Source organism: Rhinopithecus bieti, unplaced genomic scaffold (genome assembly GCF_001698545.2).
Source record: "Rhinopithecus bieti isolate Rb0 unplaced genomic scaffold, ASM169854v2 scaffold_6439, whole genome shotgun sequence".
Taxonomy (NCBI): domain Eukaryota; kingdom Metazoa; phylum Chordata; class Mammalia; order Primates; family Cercopithecidae; genus Rhinopithecus; species Rhinopithecus bieti.
Window position 1 is genome coordinate 390,522 of NW_016805421.1, and position 10,536 is coordinate 401,057.

General features: G+C 43.4%; 1 protein-coding gene across 2 annotated transcripts in view; it reads right to left on the reverse strand.

Annotated features, from left to right (window-relative positions):
* Positions 1-10,536, reverse strand: part of TNFAIP8 (TNF alpha induced protein 8) — a 127,380-nt gene that overhangs the window by 75,636 nt on the left and 41,208 nt on the right. Inside the window, exon 1 of one of the 2 annotated variants that reach the window (XM_017872338.1) lies at positions 10,174-10,194. The exons of the other annotated variant lie outside the window; for it this stretch is intronic. The gene's annotated coding sequence lies outside the window, so the exon portion shown is untranslated. Of the gene's footprint in view, positions 1-10,173; positions 10,195-10,536 lie in introns of those variants that run through there. 2 annotated transcript variants of the gene reach the window in all.

Here is a 10,536-nt window from a genome sequence, read left to right on the forward strand (position 1 = left end):
AAATTATATTAAACCATAAAACCATATATAATTTTATTTTATTTATTATTATTATTATTTTTTGAGACAGAGTCTCATTCTGTTGCCCATGCTGGAGTGCAGTGGCACGATCTTGGCTCACTGCAACCTCCACCTCCCAGCTTCACGAGATTCTCCTGCCTCAGACTCCTGAGTAGCTGGGACTACAGGCACCCGCCACCACACCCACCCACAGCTAATTTTTTGTGTATTTTTAGTAGAGACAGGGTTTCACTATGTTGGCCAGACTGGTCTCGAACTCCTGACCTTGTGATCTGCCTGCCTCGGCCTCCCAAAGTGCTGGGATTACAGGCGTGAGCCACCGCGCCCAGTCAGCCATATGTAATTTTTCAAGAGAAAACTATAAGCATACAGAAAAGAGCCTGGAATGATGATATTCACAATATATTTTTTTCTGGGTGACAATAAAGAGTGCCTCTTTTTTTTTTAATTGGTCAAATTGTAGTTGATAAATACACTACACAAACATGTAATACTGCTGTGATAAGGAAAAAAGGTTTCAAAAATCCTGTGAGTTACAAGGTATAGCAGAGAGGATATCCTATGAAATCATATAAATAAATAGAGGCTGCCAATCAGGAGGCAGCTGGGGCAATCTTCTGTCTTTTCAGGGAATCTTCAAAGCGAAACAGAAAAACAAACCATAAAAACTCCCTAGAACTTGGGGCAGGAAGTGTGTCCTTCCCTTTCTGCTTACCCCTGTGACTCAGCAGTGACTCGGAGGCCCCTCTGATCTATGCAAGAAGAAATTAAAGATAGGAGTTCTGAGAGGATGGAGACTTAGAAACCTCACCCAGGAGCTCCCAGCCCCGAGGGGGAAGTTGGGAATAGTGAACTTGGAACTTTTTTTTTTTTTTTTTTGAGATGGCGTCTTGCTCTATGGCTCAGACTGGAGTGCAGTGGCACGATCTTGGCTCTCTGCAGCCTCCACCTCCCGGGTTCAAGTGATTCTCGTGCCTCAGCCTCTCGAGTAGCTGGGATTACAGACGCCAGCCAATGCACCTGGCTAATTTTGTATTTTGGGGTTTCGTCGTTGAACCTGGAACTTCTAAGGAAAAAAAAATTCTCGATTCTTTTTTAGATTCATTACAACAGCAACCAACAGTTTTACCTATATTGTTACAAAGTAAACATGATTAAGCTTTTGTTTATTTCCTTTAAATAAGATTTACTTCACAAGCCCAAACCTACTGTTGTTCCAAGCCTTCTTCCCAAACAGGTTTGAAAGTTTAATAAACAGTCTAGACAAGTCTCAACAAGTCTCAGGTGTTTTGATCCTGGCTTACACAAGCTCAAGTTGAAGGAGTTTTACTGCAGAAGCCCATTCAGCCAATTTACGCCCCTGTTCCTCACTGGGAAGCAAAGGTGATTTGGTTCCCGTGTCCCCATCTGGCAGCCTCCTAAGCTCAGCACTCAATGGCCAAAGAGCACGGATTAAAACTGATTTGCTAACAGAAACGCACATACTTCGTTTAGTTCCTTTTTTAATAACCCTCTGGAAACTACAGAGTGGAGGGAAACGTAAACAGCACTATAAAACAAAACAGCGCACTTTGGGAGGCTGAGACGGGCGGATCACAAGGTCAGGAGATCGAGACCATCCTGGCTAACACGGTGAAAACCCGTCTCTACTAAAAAGTACAAAAAAACTAGCCGGGCGAGGTGGCGGTGCCTGTAGTCCCAGGGCTATCTCGGGAGGCCTGAGGCAGGAGAATGGCGGTAAACCCAGGGAGGCGGAGGCTTGCAGTGAGCTGAGATCGCCACTGCACTCCAGCCTGGGCGACAGAGCGAGACTCTGTCTCAAAAAAAAAAAAAAAAAAAAAAAAAGCAACTTTTGACTCTGGAAGCCTTTACATTTTTAAGGTAAATTAAATTAAAATTTGAGGACACACAATTACAATCCAGGACCACTGCCTTCCTATATTTATTCAACAAATATTTATTGAGGCCTTACTGTGCCCCATGTTAGACTCTAGGGTAAATGACAAACAAGTGGCCAGAAGAGCGATGTGTATGTATGCTGGGTGGGGTGGGGGTGTGCTTGAGGGAGGCAGATATTTCCGAGAAACTCCAAGAAATGCAGTCAGTTTGGGAACACGTTATTCAGGATCTTATAAGCCCTGTTAAAAAGTTCAGATTTTATCAAAACTCTAATGAGGCATCTTTTTTGTTTGTTTTTGTTTGTTTTTTTTTTGAGACAGTCTGGCACTGTTGCCCAGGATGGAGTACAGTGGCGCGATCTTGGCTCACCGCAAGCTCTGCCTCCCGGGATCACGTCATTCTCCTGCCTCAACCTCCCGAATAGCTAGGACTACAGGCACCCACCACCGCACCTGGCTAATTTTTTTTGTATTTTTAGTAGAGACAAGGTTTCACCGTGTTAGCCAAGATGGTCTCCATCTCCTGACTCTCGTGATCTGCCCACCTCAGCCTCCCAAAGTGCTGGGATTACAGGCGTGAGCCACCGCGCCTGGCCTAATGAGGCATCTTAAGCAAAGGATGATGCAATGAGATGGACATTTTATGAAGGCCAATAGCAGCACAGGACGTTAGACTAGATGCAACTGCCCTTAAAGTAACCTAGGAAAGAGATGGCGGCAGTGGCTTGGTCTTAGTTAGCAGTGCACAGTGACTGGCAGTACATAGAGTGTACAGCTATTCACCGGGAGAACTGACAATTCTGGCAATCATTGGGCATAGGGGTAAGGCCAGAAGAATAAGCCTTCCAGGTTTCGAGATAGTTACCTGGGTCATTGACTAAGGGGAAAAGTGAAAGAGAAGGCAAGTTCAGCTTTCTTCACATCAAATTTGAGTTGCCTGCGAGACACCAAAGAGCATTTTCTAGCTAGACACCCAGGTCTAGAACTCAGACAAGAGCTTGGGCCTGGAATGTAAGTTTGGGAGTCACTGACATGTAGAGAATCTGAAACCCTAGGAATGGGCAGGGTCACCAGGGAGAGAGTGGAATAAGAAGGGCAGAGAATCCAGGTAGAGACCAAGAAATATCAACATTTTGATATTGGACAAAGGGGAAGGAGCCTGCAAAGACCGATGAGGGGCAAAGAGAAAAGGGGGAGGAAAATCAGGAAAGTGGATTATCGAGGACCAGTCTGTCCACAGAAAACAGGAGCAGCGTGGACTCGTTTGGAATGGTCAGGAAGAGAAGTGAAAGGTCCCCACCTAGCACTAAAATGCCAGAGGTTGCTCAACTTCTCCATGCCTGTGCTGGTAAACAGCAGGGGGCCAAATGGGAGGCAGCAAGAAGAGGGTAGGTTCTGAGATAAACTTAACAGGAGATCCTGGCCATAGCCAGCATGGTCTGCTCAGAGGCTGGAAAAGGGGTCAAGGGCCAGAGAAGTGATGAAACGCCTAGGTCCTGGGACCACTCCTTAAGGAGTAGCACGTCATCATTCAGCCACAAGTATGTATACGTCATCTACTGTGTGTGAGCACTGCTGATGGTCCTGGGGATAGAGCAGTGACAAAAGTTCTAACAAAATAGCTGGAAAAACAGGATTTTTGAGTGAGATAAATGCTGTGGAGGGAAAAAATAAACCAGAGGCAGGGGCTAGAGAGTGGGTGGGAGAGAGGAGCATTTTGGATGGGCTTTCTCCTGGGGTAATATCTGAGCAGAAACTGGAGAAAAATTAGGGTGAGAGCCAAGGAACAATCTATGGGGAAGGGGCTTCCAGGCAGAGGGAGGGGTGTGTGCAAAGGCTCTGAAGGAGGAGGAACGAGCTTGGGAAGTTTGAGGAACAACATGGTGGTCAGTGTGGCCTGACTGGGGCAGGGAAGGAGGGAGTGGGAGGAAATGAGTTCGCAGAATCAGGCAGAGGCCACATGAAGGGTAGCCTGTAGCTCCTGGTAAGGAGTGGGGAGTTTGTCCGTTGGAATGGAAAGCCATGGCAGGGCAAGGGAATGACTGTCATCAGTGATAAGACCATCCTGACTGCATACGGACTGTCTGAGAGTGACAGTGCAAGAGCATGGGGGAGTTAGGAGGCTCCTGAGTATACCCAGAAGAGAAGTGGTGGTGGGAGAAGCAGTGAGATTTAGGATGTGCATATTTGCTAGGGCAAGTGGAAAGAACTTGCTGCCTGGTGAGCTGTGTAATGAGGTAACAGGAATCAGGATGTCTCCTGGGCTTGTGGCCTGAGAGCTGCGTGCATGAAGGGCAAACGCAAGAAGGAGCCAGTGTGGGGGAAGGGGCATGCAAATAAGATGCCTATTTCTAGTGGAAATGTAAAACAGACAACAGAATTATCACGTCTGGAGTTTGGGAAAAATGTGTTAAGTACATTAATTTGGAAGTTATTAGTATTTGGTATTTATCCCCCAGGACTAGAAATCATCGATATTCTCAATCCTGGCTGTACGCTGGTATGCCCAGTAACAAAAAATGAACAAAAAAACCAATTCAAACCAAAACAAAACAAAAACTGATGCTCACAAGTCTTCTCCAAAGGTTCTGAATTAACTAGACTTGGATAAAGTCTAGTCTTTTTTAGTTTAGTTTTTTTTGTTTTGTTTTGTTTTGTTTGTTTTTAGCAGGTTAAGAACCCTAGAAACAGTGTAGTATGGAGAAGAAAGTCAATGACTGAGCCCTGGGGTAATTCCATCTGTAGAGGCCCTTGGAGAGAACAGTTATTGAGGTAGGAGAAAAAAAGGGGATGTGATGCCCTGGAAGACAAGTCAGGACAGCGCTTCAAGGGGCAGTGAGTGGGCAGGGGTGGTTACAAGGGCATACCGCAAAAGAAAAGAAGGGGCCGGGATGGATGATGCCAACTACTACTGAGAGGCTGAAAAAGATGACGACTGCAACAGGCCACGGAATTTGTTACAATGGAGGCCTTTGGTGACCTTAATAGAAAGGGTTTTTGAGGCGTGGTGCAGTGGGGAGGGGTGGCAGGAAGGGGAGATTGCATACATTCCAGGAGACAAGTCTTCAAGAAGTTCTGCCAGAATGGGCAGGAGAGAAGTGCCATAGAGCTGGAAGGCTACATCGAGTACAGAAATTTCTTTAACTTGTTTTTTAAGAAGGGTGATAAAAAGGCATGTTCTGATGGTGATAGGGATGTTTCCATACATGGAAAGAAAGTGATGTACAAGAGAAAGAGTATAATTGCAGGAGGACTTGAAGAAGTTGGAGAGAAAAAGCCATTAGGGACCCTGAGCCAATGAATCTGAAATTCCCCTTCAAATGCCAGATTTATCTTCATGTTTCATCTTCCAGGGGATATAATACATCCTAAAAATCACGGAGTGGCTAGATTGAAATCAACCTTAAAAATCATCTAGTCCAACGTCTATTCCCAGTCTACTACTTGAATGCCCTGTGTCCCCTCCCAGTAGTCATCATGACAACCTCCACTGAAAGGCAATTTCTGCACTCCATCCACCCCACCACAAACCCATGGTTCGTGATCTCTTCGCACACTCCTTGAACTGAACAGAAATCTGTTTTCCTGTACTTCAATCCACTGGTTCTGGTGTTGTGCCTTCGGGATACACAGAGTATGTCTAATCCCTCTTTCACATCTTTCAAACAATTGAAAACTAGTAACTCCTGTCCCACCTTGTTAATTATGTACTCCCTAAACCAAACCAGTTCTTTTCACATGCATAGACAAATAGATCCTATTCTAGAAAATATCTAGACAGGGGCTACAAATCCACCTCGGCATGCTTTAACATAAAGAACGTATTGTCAAGCACAATAGAATAAAAGGTACACCAATATATATAGAAATAACCCATACTAAGCCTGGTTACCAAGAAACCAGAGAGGTTCCAGGATAGTTGGGCTTAATCCACTCAATCCTTAAGCACTCATTTAATTATGTTTCTCTCCATCTTGTTCCCCAATTCTAGCAGAGAACTCTCCCACAACATGTATGTACATACACACACACACACCACACACTCAACATATGCACACTCACTCAGACTCTCAGACAGGAGAAAATTTGACCATCAACAGCTGCCTTGTTATTAAGTACACCTTGTAATGGTTCTCATTAAATCAAGTTTTTAGGAAAGGGTCTCTATAGCATTAACTGATTATTTTCTCAAAACCTCATGTTGGAATACAAACTCCAAAGCCAGAAGAAAAACCCAAATGATTACATATCCAAAAGTATTATTTTATTTCATCTTATCTTATTTCAGAGACAGGATCTAACTTCATCGCCCAGGCTGAAGTGTAGTAGTATCATCACAGCTCATTGCAGCCTTGAACTCCTGGGCTCAAGTGACTCTCCCGCCTTCACCTCCCAAGGTGCTGGGATTGTAGGCGTCAGCCACCACACCTGGCCAGGAATACTTTTAATGCAATTATAAATTAAGTTAAAAGCACAGCTACAAAAGCCAGGATTAGACTACAATTAAAGTATCCCTTGAATTATGTAGTCACTGCTAACATTCAATGAAGAAACAGGTCTGTTGTTCCAAAACTGAAGGAGTATTCAAGCCAAATATTATATGAGCTGTTATTCTTCTAGTCTTATTTTAAAACACTCCAACCACTGGAAGTCAAAGGGACCTGAACATGTAAGAGTATTGGCTTAGTGTCTCAAATAACCCTATAATAGGCTAAAACAATTTTTAAAACCAGTATAGTATTTAATGCAAAATGCACATGGTAGGTTCTAAAATGTTTACGGAATTAATAAACTGCATTACACTGGAGTCAAGGGTTCATGAGATGGTGAGGAGGAAGCGGAGGAGCAGGAAGAGGGATAGGAGAGGGGAGGGGGCAGGAGGATGGGGGGAAGAGGAAAAAACCTGAAAAACTGTAACAGGATCACCCCAGATTCATATGTACATCAATTTAGTTGTAGGCTAGGCACAGTGGCTCATGTTTGTAATCTCAGCATTTTGGGAGGCCGAAGCACGAGGATCACTTGAGCCTAGGAGTTCAAGACCAGCCTGGGCAACATAGGGGGACCCCATCTCTACAAAAAAATAAAAATAAAAATAAATTAGCCAAGCATGATGGCACATGCATATAGTCCCAGCTACACAGGAAGCTGAGGTGGGAGGATTGCTGGAGCCCAGGAGGTCAAGGCTGCAGTGAGCTATGATCACATCACTGCACTCCAGACTCTAGCCTGGCTAACAGAGGGAGACCTATCTTAAAAAAAAAAAAAAAAAAAAAAAAGGTTAAAAAAAGCATTAAAGGGAACCCCCGAAAACCCCGTTTAAAGGGAAAAAACAAAAAAAAAAAAAAGCTGATACAGAGCATTAAAGGTATCACCTGAAATCCCCGTTTAAAGGGACAAACTGAAAAAAAAAAGGAAGTGTCAATCAATCACCTGCGAAAGATCAATGAATTCAGAGTATTTCGAGAGCTGTGACCATCTATTTTCATCAGTTTTTGGGAAGAAAACAGTTCGATTATAATTAATGTTTGACTATAATTTATATAATTAATCAAGGTGGTAAATCAATTAAATTCACCACCTTGATTAAACACTAAATTTGACAACTGCATACAAGAAAAAAAAAATAACTTATTTATGACAAAGATCTTTTATGTGTCCCACACTCTAGAAAAGTGGATGTGTCCAGAGGAGATAAAGATCATGATATTAATTATATAAGGCAGACTGGGTACCTTTAATGCCCTATATCAGCTTTTTGTTCTAGAACTAGGGCTGTAATCCCAGCACTTTGGGAGGCCAAGGCAGGCAGATTACTTGAGGTAAGGAGTTCAAGACCAGCCCAGTCAACATGGTGAAACCCCCGTCTCTACACAAATACAAAAATTAGCCGGCATGGTGGCCTGTGCCTGTAATCCCAGCTACTTGGGAGGCTGAGGCAGGAGAATCATTTGAACTCGGGAGGCGGAGGTTGCAGTGAGCCAAAATCATGTCACTGCACTCCAGCCTGGGTGACAGAGCAAGACTCCATCTCAAATGATGATATTAATTATTATTATTATTATATAAGGTAAATATTTGATGATATAGGTCAATATAACCTGCTATGAAAGCATTCCTGAATATCTCAAAATTAAACAAAACTGATTTTGATACAATTAAAAAATGCCTTTCTTAGACCCCTCTTATCTAATCAAAAGGAAGAAAGAAGAAAAAGAAGCCTCCACAGCACACAAACTCAGATTTCTTATATAAGTTCTTATATAATCACTTTCAAATGGTTAATTCTGTAATTTTAGAAAACTTTATATCAGGCCAAACAATTTAAAAGCTTATTTAAAAATTATTTATCTTGGCTAATTTCTATGGGTTACATACAAAGTTAACATTCTTAACTTTGGTCTTCTTCCAAGCCATTCAAGTAGAATAAACTTATGGAACTACAGGAAGAAGTCCTACCCAAGAAATCGGAACCAGGAGGTGCACCAGCCACAAGGAAAGGCCTCCGTGATGGCAGACGCAGAAGAGACTCAAAGGGCAGAGGCGAAACCACTTCCTTTTTATTATCTTGCCAGGCGGTTAAAAATGTAAACTTCTACATGCTATTATTTCCTTACAGCAGGCATATTCATTGCTCTGGCATTTCTTTAGCCTGATTTTTCTAGAGCATTGTTTCTTAGCCTTGGTTCTACTGATATTTTGGCCCACATAATTGTTATGGGGAGCTTTTGGGTGCACTGTAGGGTGCTTTGAAGCATCTCTGCCTTCTACCCACTGAATAACCCCTCCCACTAAATTTAAATTAATAAAACCCCTCCCAGTTTGTTAAAATTGTCTTTGGATATTGCCAAATGTCTCCTGCCGGCAGGGCAAAACTGCCCCCAGTTGAGAGCCATGTTCTCGAGCACTGGTTCTTAAATTGGCTGTATGTTAGAAGCATCTAAGGAGGTTTTAAAAATACTTATACCTGAGTCTCACCCTCAGAGATTTTGACTTAATTAGTCTGGAGTAGGCCTGGGGCACCTGAGGCACCTGGAATTTTGAAAGAGATTCTAATGTGCAGCCAAGTGTAAGAATCTCTGCCCTAGAGTTTATCAATGACATCAAGTAAGTCATTTAATCAATTTAACCCAACTCAAAAATGCATTATATCTTTCTAAACTAGGGTCTACTTTATCTTGGTACCAGAATCAACATGATTAGAGGACACAAAAAGAAATGGAAAAGGCCAGGCGTGGTGGCTCACACCTGTAATCCCAGCACTTTGGGAGGTCGAGATGCAAGGATCACTTGAACCCAGGGGTTCGGAAAAGAGCCTAGGCAACACGGCAAAACCATTTCTTACGAAAAATACGAAACTTAGCTGGGTGTGGTGACACAAACCTGTGGTTCCAGCTACTCAGGAGACTGAGGTGGGAGGATGGCTTAAGCCCAGGAGTTAAAGGCTGCAGTGAAACATGATCTCACTACTGGACCACTGCACTTCAGCCTGGGTGACACAGGAAGATCCTGCCTCAAAAAAAAAAAAAAAAAGTGGAAGACCTAGGAAAAGGTCAACTGTAGCTCTAATCTGCAAAGTTCTTTACCCTTTAAGGTGAACAGAAACTAGTGCATAAAGATTTATTTCAACTTTAACATTGCAACTAAAAACACTCCAGTTTGGGAGATTTAGAAAATAAGCCTCACAGGTAGGAAGACAGAATTACCTCCTCACATGGTGAAATGCCAGCTTTACAATGAAGAAACTCTGGAGCTGCCATCTCTTTAATGGGCACCATTAAATCAGCCTCAGAGAAATGCCAAGTTCATTAAAAATAATAAACAAATCTGTGAGTGTGAAGACGCCCAGAGGACCCACACAGGAACTGCAATCAAGACTTCTCTGTTTGTGGGTGGTGGAGGTGGGGTTTATCTTCAGATAGACGACACTACCAGGAACCTCCCAGGAGCTGACAGAAAAGCTTGATTCCTGTAAAAAAGCTCCATAGTCATGAACAGCCCACATGCTTCCCTCCTGCCCATGACACCTTGGTGTCTTCTGCCAGCTTCCTCAGTGTGTTCAACAACACAGGGCCTGATTCCAGTTTTTTCAGACAGTGGCACAGCACTGCCCCTGAAGGCACTGTTCCCCTAAGAGCTAGTCTGTGGCTATAGTATTCTCATCAACTGTGTGCCAGCCTACTGGTTATGCCAACACACACTGTTGTTTTTTTGAGTAAGAAAAAAGTAAGGAGACACACACATGCATACTCACGTGATAAGGATTCTTCTCCCATTTCAGGAACAAGAATTATCAGTAACTTATGGCCAGGCGAGATGGCTAATGCCTGTAATCCTAGCACTTTGGGAGGCCAAAGTGGGCAGATCACTTGAGGTCAGGAGTTCAAGACCAGCCTGGCCAACATGGTGAAACTCCATCTCTACTAAAAATACAAAAAATTAGCTGGCCGTGGTGGCGGGTGCCTATAGTCCCAGCTACTCGGCAGGCTGAGGCAGGAGAATGGTGAGAACGCGGGAGGCGGAGCTTGTAGTCAGCCAAGATCACACCACTGTACTCTAGCCTCTAGCCTGGGCAACAAACAGAGACTCCGTCTCAAAAAATAAAATTTAAAAAAAA